The 16221-nt window shown below is 43.6% G+C and overlaps 1 protein-coding gene across 2 annotated transcripts in view; it reads right to left on the reverse strand.

Annotated features, from left to right (window-relative positions):
• Positions 1-16221, reverse strand: part of CALN1 (calneuron 1) — a 722396-nt gene that overhangs the window by 498132 nt on the left and 208043 nt on the right. The window lies entirely within an intron of this gene.

Genomic DNA, 16221 nt, shown 5'->3' on the forward strand with positions numbered 1-16221 from the left:
CCAGGATGGTCTTGATCTCCTGACCTCGTGATCCGCCCGTCTCGGCCTCCCAAAGTGCTGGGATTACAGGCTTGAGCCACCGCGCCCGGCCCAGCCACAAACTCTTAATATTGAAGTTGATGAGTAGAGTTTAGAAGCACCATTGAAACAAAAATGGCCTTGTATTTTAACCAGATGAGGTTAGGGAAACCGCAAGAGGAGTGAGAATAGTCAGGGAAAAGGAACACTCCTGAATATAGGGATGCTAACATCCACCACCAGCAAGATGGATGGTTGGGCTCTTCCATTTCAGAAAGCTTCGCTCTTCAAACACCACCTCCTGCTTTAGAGAGGAAGGCAGAGAAATATTTCCGTGTGTTGAACTCAAAGAGCCTCCAGTGTCCCCTTCCATAGGGGAGTGAGTGCTGGTCAACCAGCCTTGATTTCAGCCTCCCCATCTCCCATCACCACCGCAGCTCCAACCCAGGGAATAAGTATTGCGGGACACATCCGTTAACTTTAAAAAGAGATCTATGGACACATTCCCTCCTGATCCTTGGAAGCCTCACACGGAGGATTTGGAAGGCCTGGATTTGCAGCCATCTGCACTGTTTCCCACGTCAAAACCCAGGTCTTAGAGGATCCTTGGCCTTTTTTGTTTGTTTTTTCTTTTTAGATTCAGGGGGTAACCCGTGCAGGTTAGTTACATGGATATATTGCATGATGCTGAGGTTTGGGCTTTGATGGAACCCATCACCCAAATAGTTAACCTAGTACTATTCAAACAGGTAGTTTTTCAATGCACCCTTTTCCTCTCTCCTCTGTTTTGAAGTCCCCGGCGTCTATTGTTTCCATTATTATGTCCACGTGTACCCAATGTTTATGTCTCACTTACAAGTGAAAACACGGAGTATTGGTTTTCTGTTTCTGCATTAATTCACTTAGGATAATGGCCTCCAGCAGCATCCATGTTGCTACAAAAGACATGATTTTACTCTTTTTTATGGCTGCATAGTATTCCATGTGTAGTATATGTACTACATATATGTATATGTACTACATTTTCTTTAAGAGGATCCTGGTTCTATCCCTCAGGACAATTCAAGGTTTGGAAACTATTATTGGTTCCTCTTCCCTCTCCTCTCACTGGCAATTTAGTCTCTCACCTCCAAACCAGTGAGGACAGCCATTGCGATACAAAGTGCTGAAGTTGAGATGGGGGAGTAGGAAAGGTATCCTTGTGCGCTTAGAGCTAAGACACAAAGAATCACAATGGGTTGACCAGATTCTTCCATTTATTGACAGGCCTCTCCAGTTAAGGGCATTCACATTGTGAAGTGGGCCTGTCCTGGCAGAACAATTGGCACTGGACCCTGTCCAGTGTTTTGCTTCTCCTCTAAAGAGCTACTACTTGTCTACTTGTCCCAGTGTTGGGGTGGTGCTCCTTTGCCTGGGTTTGTTCCGTCAAAATAATAAGCATCATCATAACAATAACAACAATTTACTATTCCTGCTATTGTTCCCATACTGTGTGTATTTGGCATGCAGTACGTGCCCAATGGATAGGAACAATAGTAGGAATAGTAATTCCTCACTTTGCATGTATTACCTCTTACTATCCCTATAAAGTATATACTATTATCCACATGGTACAGGTGAGAAAATCAAAACTTGTGGGGTGGTGAAGTAGGTCAAATGCCATGCATCTTCAACCATGCTTTTAATTTATTTTTATTTTATTTTTATTTTTTGTAAGCAGGGACTCACTCTTTCATCCAGGCTAGAGTTCAATGACATGATCAGGGTTCTCTGCAGCCTCAAATTCCTGGGCTCTCACAATCCTTCTCCCTCAGCTTCCTAACTGGGACTATAGGTACCCACCACCATACCTGGCTAACTTTTTAACTTTTTGTACAAGCTGGTTGCCCAGCCTGTGCTATGTTGCCCACTATATTGCCCAGGCTGGTCTGGAACTCCCGGCCTCAAACAATCCTCCCTCCTCCGCCTCCCACAGTGTTGGGATTACAGGTGCGAGCCACCACGCCCAGCCTACCGAGCTCATTTTTTGACAAAGTTCTCTTATCACAGGAACTAGTGTTCATTTATTCAACAAGTATTTTTGAGCAGTCACTACATGCCTATCATTTCACTATGTTTGTTCCCAGGGATGAACGTGATATATTTAGGCACTGCCTTAAGGATGAAACAAATTCTCCCCAAATTAATGTCGTCCTGCAGGCTTCAAGGGTCTAGGCCATCCAGCCTTCCCTGTTCACTCCCCTTTTACCTTGCTGAACTGCTTTGCATAAATATTAAGTGAAATTGATGGGAGGCCATTGGTTTGGACTGAGCTCCTGCACACAGCCCAATAAACCAAACCAAACCAAAATGGAGTTCCTCATGCTAAAAGTTCCACACGACCAAGCCAAAACTAAGTGGTTTATATGACCTTCTGAGAAGTCAGGAGACTGAGAGCTGGTAGCCAAATCCCTAAGCAAGCCCGTTTTAGCCAGCATGAGAAGGAAGTCCCTCTGCTCTAACCTTTACAAGGAAAGTCACTCTGAAACAATCAATCTGCTTTTTTTGTTTTCTGGTTCTGCTTTCCTCAGCCCTTTTCTGTCTATAAAACCAAACTTCTCTGCTCGGCTCATAAGAACACTCACTTTATAGAATGAAGTGTTGCCCAATTCCAGAATTGCATATAAAAACCAGTTAAGATCTTTGAACAAAATATATCTTCAAAAAAGGAAAAACCTCCAACGCTTTAAAATTACAGATCTGTCTGTAGATCCTAATCTGCTACAACACTTCCTCCTCAAAAAGAATAAGCAGGATATTCTTTTTTTTTTTTTTTTTTTGAGACAGGGTCTCACTGTGTTGCCCTGGCTGGAGTGCAGTGGCGCGATCATAGCTCGCTGCAGTCTGGAACCTGGAACTCTTGGGCTCAAGCAATTCTCCGGCCTCAGCCTCCTGAGTATCCAGGACCATAGGCATGCACCACCACACCTGGCTAATTTTGTTGTTGTTGTTGTTATTAACAGCTTTTAAGTTTAGGGGTACACATGCAGGTTTGTTCTGTAGGTAAACTTGCGTCATAGGGGTTTGCTGTACAGATTATTTCATCACCCAGGTATTAAGCCCTACTACTCATTAGTTATTTTTTCCTGATCCTCTCCCTCCTCCTACCTGCCCTACACCATCTGACAGGCCCCAGTGTGTGCTGTTCCCCTCTATGTGACCATGTGTTCTCATCATTTAGCTCCGGATTACAAGTGAGAACATGCAGCATTTGGTTTCCTGTTCCTGCGTTAGTTTGCTAAGGATAACAGCCTTCAGCTCCATCCATGTAACTGCTGGCTAATTTTTGTGGTATTTGTAGAGACAGGGTTTTGTCATGTTGCCCGGGTTAGTCTCGAACTCCTGGCCTCAAGTTATCCTCCTGCCTCACCACTCAAAGTGCTAGGATTACAGGCATGAGCCACCATGCCCAAGCTAAACCAGGAAGTGTTTGAGTCATTTGTTATACAGTAAGATGGCAATACAGACCTGGATGTAAATTCCACACTCTTCCTGCTTAAGAAGTAAATATTAATGACCACGTTGATACAGCAAATTTGTATTTTAAATGGGTGTGTCCTAACTCATCACCTGCAATGAGTGGAGCAAAATTTAGATGCCCTGGATGCCACTGTGAAGACAGAAGACCAGTGAGTCACTGCTGCTAGGACATGTTGCTAATATCACATTCTTGAGTTGTCACAGGGAACAGCTGAACCTGCTGCTGGCCAATTACTGCAAGGAGAAACAGCTCCGTGTCAGTGAAGCCAACGTCGGAAAGATGGGTTTTGGCAAACTCCCTTCAGCATCCAGATGGATAATGTTGAACAACTCTACTCAACAGGTTAACTCATTTAGTTATCTGGGGAAGCATGATGGGGCTTAATTACCTTACTAGATCTATTATGATGCATTTCTGTTGAGAGTGAAAGATTCCCCAGGAACAAGATAAAGGTGATTTTATGATTGAGATAAACACTTGGTTACTCCTGTTCCTCAACTAGCTCAAGTCAAGGTTATGCTTTAAGATGCAGCAGGTTCTTTTGCATAACAAGATACCACCCTCTGCTTGCTATCTCATGCAGGGTTCCTAGAAATAAGAACCCAGGAAACATTTTCTAAAGCCAGTATTTAGATCACCTGTTGGGAAGGCTTTCTAAACTACAATGGCTGGGCGCAGTGGTTCATACCTGTAATCCCAGCGTTTTGGGAGGCCAAGGAGGGAGGATCATTTGAGCCTAGGAGTTCCAGACCAGCCTGGGAAACACAGTGAGACCCTATCTCTCCAAAAATAAAAAACAAAACAGAATTAGCCAGGTGTAGTGGCACGCACCTCTGCTCCCAGCTACTTGAGAGGCTGCAGTGGGAGGATCGCTTGAAACTGAGAGGTTAAAGCTGCAGTGAGCAGTGATGGCACCAGTGCAGTCCAGCCTGGACAACAGACTAAGATCCTATCTCAGAAAAAACACACACACACACACACACACACACACACACACACACACACAAAACTAAACTACAATGTACCCCTATCTCCTTGCATCTAGAAAGTCTAGTATGAGCACCTCTTTCCTCATTGAGAATCGCCACCATGATAGGTTACTATCACTAGAAGAAATATGTATTGAAAAAGTCCACAGAAATTTGATAGTGAGATAAGGTTGAAAGCCACCAATGTGTCTGAAATAATACAAAATACCTCTATATTAGATAATCTGAATATGCGGCAAAGAGTTCCTGTTTAAAATATAATGGAGAAAACCATTCTTCCAATAGACACTTTAAGGCCATCATTGGAATCAGGTAACTGGTGTTTAACTTTTTGCCTGAACCAATTGGAAGTTTGCAGCTAATGTCATCCACATTCCGAGCCAATGTGTTCCTTTAAGGGGCTGCCATATTTTTTTTTCTTTCTCCTTGTGTGTGGATTTCTATTTTCTATTTCTATTCTGACAGCTTTTGCAGTTGTGTTTTTTCTTTTATCTTATGATGTCTCGATCGCTTTTGGAAACAGGCAGAATATAAATTACAAATTAACAGCACGAAGCTGGCGGGGAAGGTAGGTGCTCGGGTTTCTTTCTTGGTCACAGCTATCAAAATGCATTTTCAGAACAACATGCGGGAAACTACTAGAAGACTTAGCAAGTGTCCCTTTAAGGAATGGGCCCTTGGAAGCAGCTACCCTCAGAGAAATCCCTGCTCTCCCCTGCTAACAAAGCCTCACAACTCTCCACAAAAGATTTTTCTCTCGAGGCTCAAAGGCAGGTCAAGCCTCCAGGAGGAAGGTACCCAGGTAGATAAAAGATGTAAGTTGTAAAGCTAATTCCCAGCTCAGGGCAGAGCTCTATATCTGACACTCCCCCTCTTATTGGGATGATGATGTGGTTCATGCATTGCGTAGGTTTTAGGCTTCCTCTGGAGGAGAGAACTTTGAGCCATCAGATAAGAGTTGTGAGCTTCTCTTCTTGTAACAGGAATGTTTCTGCCTCCTTCAAACCCCCTCTTAGAAAGCCTGTAGAGAGAAGTGTCTCCAAAAAAGGCAAGTTGAGTTTGCCTCTGGGATCCTGAAATCAACCGGCAAAAGCAGGGGAGAAAACAGTAGGGGATGGGGGGACCTTCATTACAAGAAAACGTAGGATGGACCAGATGGGTGGCGGGTGGAGAGGGCCCTCCAGAGCTTACTGCACAGAAACCAGCCCCCCTCCTGGCATAAAATCATGCTCATGGCCAGCCTTTCCTGGGCTGCAGGGCACCTCCCCTCTCAGTAAGGAGCACTCTGGGCTCACACAGAACTTTAAAAATATCTCTCCACCCACTGAAATTTGATTAATCAGCCAAGTGCTCACCCATGTGTCACAGTGGTGGCAGAGATGCATGTGATGGTGATGTGACGGGTACAAGGGAAGCACACAGGGTCTCATCTCACAGGGAGCAGGATTCAGTACATAAAAATGAATGGCTCTTAGGTCCAACAGATGCTGGTTATGTGACCTTGGACAAGGTTATTTAACTTCTGGATTTTTCACATTTGCAAAAATGTAGTTAATAACAGTACCTGGGCCGGGTGTGTTGGCTCACATCTGTAATCCCAGCACTTTGGCAGGCTGAGGAAGGAGGATTGGTCGAGGCCAGGAGTTTGAGATCAGCCTGGGCAACATAGCAAGACCTTGTCTTTGCTAAAAATTTAAAAATTAGCTAGGCGTGGTGTTGTGCACCTGTAGTCTCAGCTACTCGGGAGGCTGAGATGGGAGGCTTGCTTGAGCCCAGAAGTTTGAGGCTGCAGTGAGCTATGATCATGCCACTGCACTCCAGCCTGGGCAACAGAATGACAGCCTGTCTTTAAAATTTTAAAAATAAATAAATACAAATTACAATAATAGTACATGCATAATAGGATGATTGAAAGGGTTAAATGAGTTAATGCACATAAAGCACTTTGAACAATGCCTAGCACATAGCAAGCACTCAATAAGCTTTAAATGTGATGATTATGATGATGACAAGTGACAATATTGAAACTAAAAAGTTGAATGCATAGGTAGGGATTTCCCAGGCAGACAAAGAATATGTCTGGCCCAAGCAGCTTAAACAAAAGCGGAGAAGGAGGAGGGAGCCCAAGGTAGCAGGGGACCGTGTGGAGGGTAAGCAGGGAGTTGAAGCAGACCAAAAAAAGAAGGGATTCAGCCACACAGGACTTCATGCACTTTGTCACCAAGTCTAGATACCGGTAACATGGCTGTAGGCTGTGGAGAGCTATTTAAGAATGATAAGCAGAAGCAAAATGTTAAAAGGTAAAGTGCTATAATGGTTGACAATTTTAACTAATTCAGATGAACAAAATAAAATTAAATTAATTGTAACAGGCTGAGCATGGTGGCTCATGCCTATAATCCCAACACTTTGGGAGGACAAGGCAGGCAGATCCCTTGAGCCCAGGAGTTCAAGACCAGCATGGGCAACATGGCAAACCCTGTCTCTACAAAAAATACAAAAATTATTCAGGCATTGTGATGTGCACCTGTAGTCCCAGCTACTCAGGAGGCTGAGGCAGGAGAATCACTTGAGCCCAGAAGGTGGAGGATGAAGTAAGCTGGAGCTGTACTCCAGCCTGGGCAACAGAGGGAGACCCTGCCTCACACACACATACGCACACACGCGCGCGCGCACAAAACTGTAACAGACTTCTGGGTATGACAAAGAAACGTGTGCAAGAATAACCCTCCCACCATGTGCCATAAGCCAGGCACAATAAAACTGAACCAAGTATATGAGGCAACTGTTTTCAGGCAAATAACAACAGGCAGCACAAGATTACAATTGCAAGGAGAAGGGAAATTCACATGGTGAGCCCTATGCTCACCCTGGCTCTCTGCCTGGGGACAATTTCCCAACCGTAATTCATGTAGTAGCTGCAGGAACTAGAATCTGCAGGGTAGGACAGCAGAGAGAAGAACACTATGCAAAGAATGAACATCAGAAGCCCGTGTGTTGGTTCCCCATGAACATTTGGTTGAAACCTATGTTATCCAGATGCAAGGTGAGATTAAATAAGACTTACCAGGAAGCAGCTGCTATGAGGTTGAGAATAGAAAACAAACACTATAACTGAAGCAGCAGATAGTGGAAAAACCTCATTAGTACTGCAGGCATCCAGCTAAGACACTAGAAAGACCACCTCTTAAGAGATGGTTAGTTTCCACTGATTTGCCCTAACAGAGCATAAAAATAAATCTACACAAGTTCAACGTGGTCAGCCAGTAATTGAATTACCTACTACAACAAAAATTAGTACTCTTCAGAGAAAGATAACAGAACATGTAGTCACTCTAATATAGGATTCACAATGTTCAGCGTATAATCAAATATTCACAGGCATGCAAAGAAACAAGAAAATCTGACCACAGTATTTTTAAAAAGTCCATAAAAACCAATCCCAGGATGGCCTAGAGCCTTGATGTTGGATTTAGCACATAGAACTTTAAAGAGCTACTATAAACATAGGAAAGTATATTCAAAGAATTAAAGAAAACTATTGTTTTAATGATTAAACAGATGGGGTATCTCACCAAAGAAATGGAAACTATAAAAAAGAACCAAATAAAAATTCCAGATTTGAAAAAAAATTGTGTGTGTTTCCGTGTGTGTGTGTGTGTGTGTGTGTGTGTGTCTGTGTGTGTGTTGAGAGAGAGAAAAAAAAAAAAACCTAAATGCTGAAAAATGTTAAAAAGTAAGCCAGGCACAATGCTTCATGCCTACAATCCCAACTACTTGGGAGGCTGAGGCAGGAGGATCACTTGAGCCCAGGAGATCAAGACTGCAGTGAGCTTTGATGGCACCACTGAACTCACCAGGGTGACAATGCGAGACCCTGCCTGAAAAACCTAAATAAATAAATTCTAAAAAATAATAAATAAGTGAAGGATATACAAATATTCACTGTACTTTCCAAAAACCTCTGTGGATTTGAATTTTTTAAAACTAAAGAGATATTAAAAATACATATATATGTGTATATATACAAAAAAAGAAGATAAAAGTTATAAGCCAAGGCTGGGTGTGGTGGCTCATGCCTGTAATCCCAGCACTTTGGGAGAATGAGGTGGGAGGATTACGTTAGCCCTGGAGTTCAAGACCAGCCTGGGCAACATAGTGAGACCCCATCTCTAAAAAAAAATTTTTTTTTAATTTAGCAGGTGTGGTGACCCACACCTGTAGTCCCATCTATTTGGGAGGCTGAGACAGGAGGATCGCTTGAGATCAGGAGGTCAATGCTACAGTGAGCCATGTTTGTGCCTCTGCACGCCAGCCTGGGCAACAGAGCAAGACACTGTCTTATAAAACAAACAAAACAAGAAGTTCTAAGCCAAGGAATAACCTAACTAGGTGTGCATTTGAGTAGCATCCCTCCAATGATATCGAACTGAACTGACATGTAGGTGGATCACAGATGAAACCCAAGAAGATTAGTTCTAGTGAATGCTGTTGTCTAGGAAGTGGAAACCTGACCCGAGGCAATACCAGTGTGATCAGAGAGGAAGGAAGAGTTATACAATACGTAGAGAGGTCAAAATATGTGGGGCTCACAACTGTATGTAAGGACCAAGAGATAACAAAGATGATTCCCAGATGACTGCTGTGGCTGACTGGCAATATAATTTCCTGGGAAAAATCCCAGACAAGGGGCAGTTTTCAAGAATAAAGAAAATCCATTTTGGCTTTAGATATTTGGAGTTTAAGGGACTTGTGAAATACCTGCACAGGACTACAGGTACTAGGTCTAAAATCCAAGAGAGAAGCAGGACTGGAGATAATAGATCTTGAGGTCATCAGCATGTAGATGCCCAGGCAGACGGCAACAAAAACCAACCCCAGGAGACAAGAGTGTGCCTCATATTTCTTTAATCTTTTTTAAAAATTTCAAATCTATAGAGGTTTAGGAATGCATGGCAAATATCTGTTTTCCATTCTTTTTTAAAAAAATTATTTTTGTTTTCTTTTTTCTGAGGGAGTGCAGTAGCACGATCATAGCTCACTACAGCCTTACTTCCTTGGCTCAAGCAATCCTCCCTCCTCGACCTCGTGAGTAGTTAGGATTATAAGCATGAGCCACTGTGGCTGCCTTTTTTAAAAAAAAAAAAAAAAAAAAAAAAAAAAACATTTAAAACATTTTTCAGCAGGCAGGGGATGAGCGGTACACAATGAATGCGGAGATGACAAATACGTAGAAACGAGGAAGGAGGGGATCTAGGTAATGACATGAGTACCAAGGCAGTGATGGACTGCAAAAACAAAGGTGTGAACAACAGTGCCAGAGGCTGAAGAAAGTCCTGAATAAACATTAAAAGTCATCTAGACCAGTCATGGTGGTTCACGCCTATAATCCCAGCACTCTGGAGGCTGAAGTAGGCAGATAACCTGAGGTCAGGAATTCAAAACTAGCCTGGCCAACATGGTGAAACCCCGTTTCTACTAAAAATACAAAATTTAGCTGGGCATGATGGCAGGTGCCTGTAACCCCAGCTACTTGGGAGGCTGAGGCAGAAGAATCGCTTGAACCCAGGAGGCAGAGGTTGCAGTGAGCTGAGATCATGCCACTGCACTCCACCCTGGGTGACACAGCGAGATTCTGTCAAAATTTTTTTTTTAAAAAAAAGTCATCTAGAGGAGGCAAATAGGGGCTCCTAGACAAAACTGAGCTGCAGGAGAGCAGTGACTCTGGAATAGTCGAAGTGACACTGGTCAACTACTAAAATGGAACCCCAGGTTCCAAGGATGGCAGTCTGGTATGTCTGTTCCCATACTCAAATGAAAATACCCCCTACAATACGCAGAAGAGTGTATCAGTATAAATATTAAGTTTGAGGCCAGCTGTGTTGGCTCATGCCTGTAATTTCAGCACTTTGGGAGGCCGAGGCAAGTGGACCACCTGAGGTCAGAAGTTCGAGACCAGCCTGGCCAACATGGCAAAACTCCATCTCTACTAAAAATACAATAATTAGCTGGGTGTGGTGGTGCACACCTGTAGTACCAGCTACTTGGGAGGCTAGAGTCAGAGAATCGCTTGAACCCAGGAGGTGGAGGTTGCAGTGAGCCAAGAGCACACCACTGCACTCCAACCTGGGAGACACAGCCAGACTCTGTCTCAAGAAAAAGAGAAAAAAAGAAGGAAGGAAGGAGGAATGGAGGAAAGGGAGAGGGTGGGGGGAGAGAGAGAGAGAGAAAGAGAGAGAGAGAAAGAAAGAGAAATATTAATTTTGAGACATGCACACATGTGAGAGGCTGAGAATTTTTGCTAATTGCCCCACCAATGAAATTGGAGAGACACCATTTCCACCCACACTTGGAACTACAGTGGCACATAAGGAAGGAAGACTGACTCACCACAATACATTGACAGCAAATCATGCAGTCACTCCCTACTTCACAGCAACTGTTTTCCATGGGAGTCTATTCCTCAACCCAAGCCCACTTCAGCAGCACTCTTTTTTAAGCTCATTTGGGGAACACAACTTAACTGCAGCCATGGGTTGGTATGTCGCATCCTGGGTTATCTATACAGCACAGGTGAAAGCCAAAATATTCCTAGGATGACTGAATGTACAAGAGTAGTTTGGAGAGAAGGAGAGAAGGAGAGGGGAAGAACAAACAACAGGGATGGGGAATTCTGTAGCATAGGGAGCAAAGACAGCAGGAAAGACCATTGAGACCCCCCGCCTCTGCCCAGAGCCATGGGCTACATGAATGTCTTCTGGAAACTGGAGACGGCATGCATATCAATCTCTCACCAGACTAAGGATAAAAAGGGGAGGCCAGGCGCAGTGGCTCACACCTGTAATCCCAGCACTTTGGGAGGCCAAGGCAGGTGGATCACGAGGTCAGGAGTTCGAGACCAGCCTGACTAACATGGTGAAACCCCGTCTCTACTAAAAAATATAAAAATTAGCTGGGCGTGGTGGCACGCATCTGTAATCCCAGCTACTCAGGAGGCTGAGGCAGGATAATCGCTTGAACCCAGGAGGCGGAAGTTGCAGTGAACCAAGATTGCACCATCGCACTCCAGCCTGGGCGACAGAGCGAGACTCCGTTTCAAAAAAAAAAAAAAAAAGGTGGGGTGGGGGTGGGGAATATTATCTCAGGTTTGGGATAAAGTGAAGAAGGCAAGATTCTTTTTTTTTTTTTTTCCCCTAGAGACAGGGTCTTTCTTTGTCACCAAGGCTCAAGTGCAAGTGCAGTGGTACAATCATAGCCTACAGTAGCCTCAAACTCCTGGGCTCAGGCAATCCTCAGCCTCCCAAGTGGCAGGGACTATAGGCATGCACCACCACATCCAGCTAATTTTTTGTAGAGACAGGGTCTCCCTATGTTGCCCAGGCTGGTCTCCAACTCCTGGCCTCACGTGATCTTCCTGCCTCAGCCTCCCAAAGTGCTGGGATTACAGGCATGAGCCACTGTGCCTGGCCAAAGCTAGACTCTTTATACACCTTGTTTACTGACAAATACTGAGCCTACAAAAAAAGTCATAGTGTTGAGTTACAAAACACAATAGAAAAAAGCAATATAAATTATACACAAAAAAAATTTCATGCAAAAGAAAGATACTGTCATCTGGAAGACTTGGAGAAAAAGACTTTTATTATGAATATATATATAAATAATTTATGACCAGAAACAGAAGAGATTTTCACAAACTGGAAGATGGCTAATAGCTATTTCCTAATACAAACTGGAAACAACCCAAATATCCATTGAGAATAAAATAGGAAAATAAGATATATTTATATACAATGGAAATTATATATTAAAGGAAACAGGTAAACTTCAGATGGAGGTGAATTTAGTTTAAGATTAAGATAGCATTACAAGGCCAAGCACAGAGGCTCCCAACTGTAATTCCAGCACTTTGGGAGGCCAAGGTGGGTGGATCACTTGAGGTCAGGAGTTCAATACCAGCCTGGCCAACCTGGTGAAACCCTGTCTCTACTAAAAATACAAAAATTAGTCAGGTGTGGCGGTACATGCCTGTAATCCCAGCTACTTGGGGGGCTGAGGCAGGAGAATAGCTTGAACCTGGGAGACGGAGGTTGCAGTGAGCAAAGATCGTGCCACTGCACTCCAGCTTGGGTGACAGAGTGAGACTCTGTTGTCTCAAAAAAAAAAAAAAAAAAAAGCATCATGAGATTATTCAATAAATAGCATTAAGAAAACTATTCAACAATCACACTGCATATATCTAATAGAATTCCTTATAATGCACTCTAAAAGTATAAGATGTTGCTAATAAATCTGGTATATGCATAAACTTCCTGGATAGATGTAAGCTCCTTGGAAAGAGGCAATGAATATTATGCTTATTTGATCTTCCTCTACTACCTAGAAGGCATTTCCTCCTCCACCTACTAAACATCCTTTTAACGAATGAATAAAAATGGATGAATGAATGAATGACTCTCCATCAATCCACCTTCAGTGAGTTTGGTTGGGTGATTCCCAACTTTGATCATTTTGATTCAGCTTTGCATGTTTCTCTCCTGAGCTTTGTTTAAAGAGAAGAAATAGAAACTTTCCAGAAGGGAACTGCAGTTGAAAATGACCCGCATGGCAAGTGGTCCTTTTCATGCCTGTTTTCAGAGGATAACCATTCATGAAGTGCATGCCTTTGGCCCTTACACTGGAGGAAAGGGATTTTCCATCATTGGTGATAAACACGAACAGGTGGGGAAAGTGTAGCCATTCACAAGCAGAAGGCTGCAGTGACTACAGGGTGGAGAGGTAGAGAGCAGATAAGGATAGCACCCAACTAATGCCTATGCTCAAGGCGGCCAGACCACGAAGGATGCTGCGATGTTCATCAGTGTCCAACACATCAACCTCCCAGCGCAGCACCACCTGTCTTCTGAGGGTAAATGAGTGCCCCCAACCAGCAGAACTTTAGGGTCACCATGCCATGAAGCAGCCTGAGAACAGCAAGCAAACTGCCCTGGAAACTGACTTCCCCAAGACCAATCTATAGTCATCTGAATTGATTCAAGCCAGTTGGTTTCCAGACCCTGCGTGCCTGCTCTAAACTCCAAACACATCTGCACTGTACTGCCCGGAGCCCCGAGATACTTGTAATAAACCAGGAGCAGTCATAACTCAGTGTTCACCTTGGCAAAAACTAAATAAATAAGTGGAATGAATCTTCCGTCAGAAAATAAATGGCCCTTCCCCAGGTTGAGAGCCTGGATTACCCTCCTGAAGGACAAACACGGCATCTTCACCCAGCCAATCTCGGGTCTTTACAAAGCCCCCACTTCACTCAATAAAATACCCCAAGGTTGCCAATGCTCAGGCTGCCAGCCTGGTCTTGGAGGGCTCTTAGAATTACTCCTACTAATCTACATACTGAAAAAGTGCATTTCAGTCCTTCTCAAGCTGCCTTTGCCTGATTAAAATAGCAAGTTTATATGCTTTTCTGTTTGGCCAAGAAAGTGGAGGGCAATTTCAGCAGGGCACCCAAGTAGGGAAAGGAGGATTGAAATCCAGCCAGCAGCCCTCTTGAAAAGCCATGCACCTCCACAGTGGCCCTGAACAGTTTCCTTAGCAGAGATTGAATTTAACAGTGAAAAAAAGCCATTGCGCTGAGAAGTCACAGAGAAATCATCTCCTAATCATTCATGGCAAAGTTGGGAAGCAGGAAGTGGGGAGAATATGGGAAGCCATGGATGATTTCCAAACTCCATTTGGTTAGTGATTTTTAACCTCTTAAAGAATTCTCCAAAACATATAGATAGCGTTACCCAGTTCTCAGCCAGGGCCACTCAGTGGGTCCTGCATGCATGGGGGACTCCCAGTCCCTCCTGCTAACTGATGACGGAGCCTCAGGGATCTACTCAAATAAACACAAGCAAACATCCACCCCACATTAATGCACCACCTGCCCTAATATCCATTCACATTGAAGACTCCCATAGGTAGGAAAAGCCAGGGCCTCACTTCACCTCCCAAACACACCCCCTATGAGCTGAATGTTTGGGTCCCCCCAAAATGCATATGTGGAAACCTAATCAACAACGTGATGTCATTAAGAAGTGAGGTCTTTCAGGAGGTGATTAGGAGGAAAAAGCCCTCATGAATGGGATTAGTGCCTGCTATGGTTTGAATGTCCCTTCCAAATCTCACATTGACATTTAATTGGCATTGACAGTGCTAAGAGGTGAGATGGTTAAGATGTGATTAGACTATGAAAGATCTGCCCTCATGAATGGATTAATGTCATTATCTCAGGGGGAAGTTCATTATCCAGAGCATGGATTATTATAAAAGTGAGTTTAGTCCTCTCTGGCTTTCTTGTTCTTACCCTCTCTCACCTTTCCACCTTCTGTCACAGGATGAAACAGCATGAAGGCCCTCACCAGATACCGGTGCTATGCACTTGGACTTCCCAGTCTTCAGAACCATCAGCCAAATATACTTCTTTTCTGTATAAATTACCCAGAACATACTATGTTGTTATAGCAACACAAAGCAGACTAAGACAGTGCCCTTATATACTCAAGGCCCAAAAGAACTTATTCACTCTCTCCACCATCTGAGGACATAGCAAGAAGGTGACATCTATGAATCAGAAAGTGGCCCTCCCCAGACATCAAATCTACTGGCACCTTGATCTTAGACTTCCAAGCCTCCCAAACTGTGAAAAATAAATTTCTGTTCTTTATGAGCCACCTAGTCTATGGTGTCTTGTTAAAGCAGCCTGAACAGACCAAGATACCACCCAAGGGCAACCTCAGCCTGATCTGTGGTCGCCTTTATGGGCTCACTCTGGAGGAGGTCAGAGCTCAATTTCCCACTTCTGTGTCCTATATCAGCATACCTTTTGCTCAACTGAAGACCAGAAGATGTAAGGGTCCCTGATCTCCTCTCAGACCACCAGTCTTTGTCCAGACCACACTAAGCAGCTGCTATCCCTAGGAATCTTGACTCTGCCCCCATCACTACACTTCTTCAAACATCCCCCAGACTCTCCTTGGACCCAGCCTACCAGGGCCACATCCTCTGCTGCCTCCCTCCTCATTTATGTAATTAAGCAAGCATTTAAATAAGCACACAAGCAAAATGATGACAGAAAGAGAAGCTATTCAATGGCCTCTCCCCTTCACCTCCCTCACCTCCTGCCTGTTGTGAAGCAAGTTTGGCTTCACTGTCTCAGAGTTAAATGTCCTCCACCTGCCTTCTGGGAGAAATGAGGCTCCCTAATGTGCACATACAAAGCACATTGATTTGAACCATTACACTTAAAAGCAAATATGTGGGCCATCTGGGGTAATTTTTACTTCTCTACTTGAGAAAGTAAATTTAAACCTTGTGCTTTAAAATGGTATTATTACAAGCAACAAAGTATTCAAAAACACTGGGGAAAACTGATTCTGGTTTGACCTCAGCAGATGCAGTACCTAGGTAAAAACATCAGGCTAAATCAACCTAATTCTCTATTCCAGGAAGAAAAAAAAAAAAAAACTTGTTTTTCCTATTTTTAATTTTTTTTAATTAGAGGATTGGTTTATCCAAGATACACTGAGACAGAGTTCTAGGATGAATTTAGTCATCATGTTCCCAGGTTTATGTCCATCCCTAACTCCTGCCTTGAGCAGTTAGGGCTGTACTGTGTTACAAAGAAACAGAGGCAATTAAAATAATTGCTAT

The sequence above is a fragment of the Mandrillus leucophaeus genome, unplaced genomic scaffold (assembly GCF_000951045.1).
Source record: "Mandrillus leucophaeus isolate KB7577 unplaced genomic scaffold, Mleu.le_1.0 Scaffold42, whole genome shotgun sequence".
Taxonomy (NCBI): Eukaryota; Metazoa; Chordata; class Mammalia; order Primates; family Cercopithecidae; genus Mandrillus; species Mandrillus leucophaeus.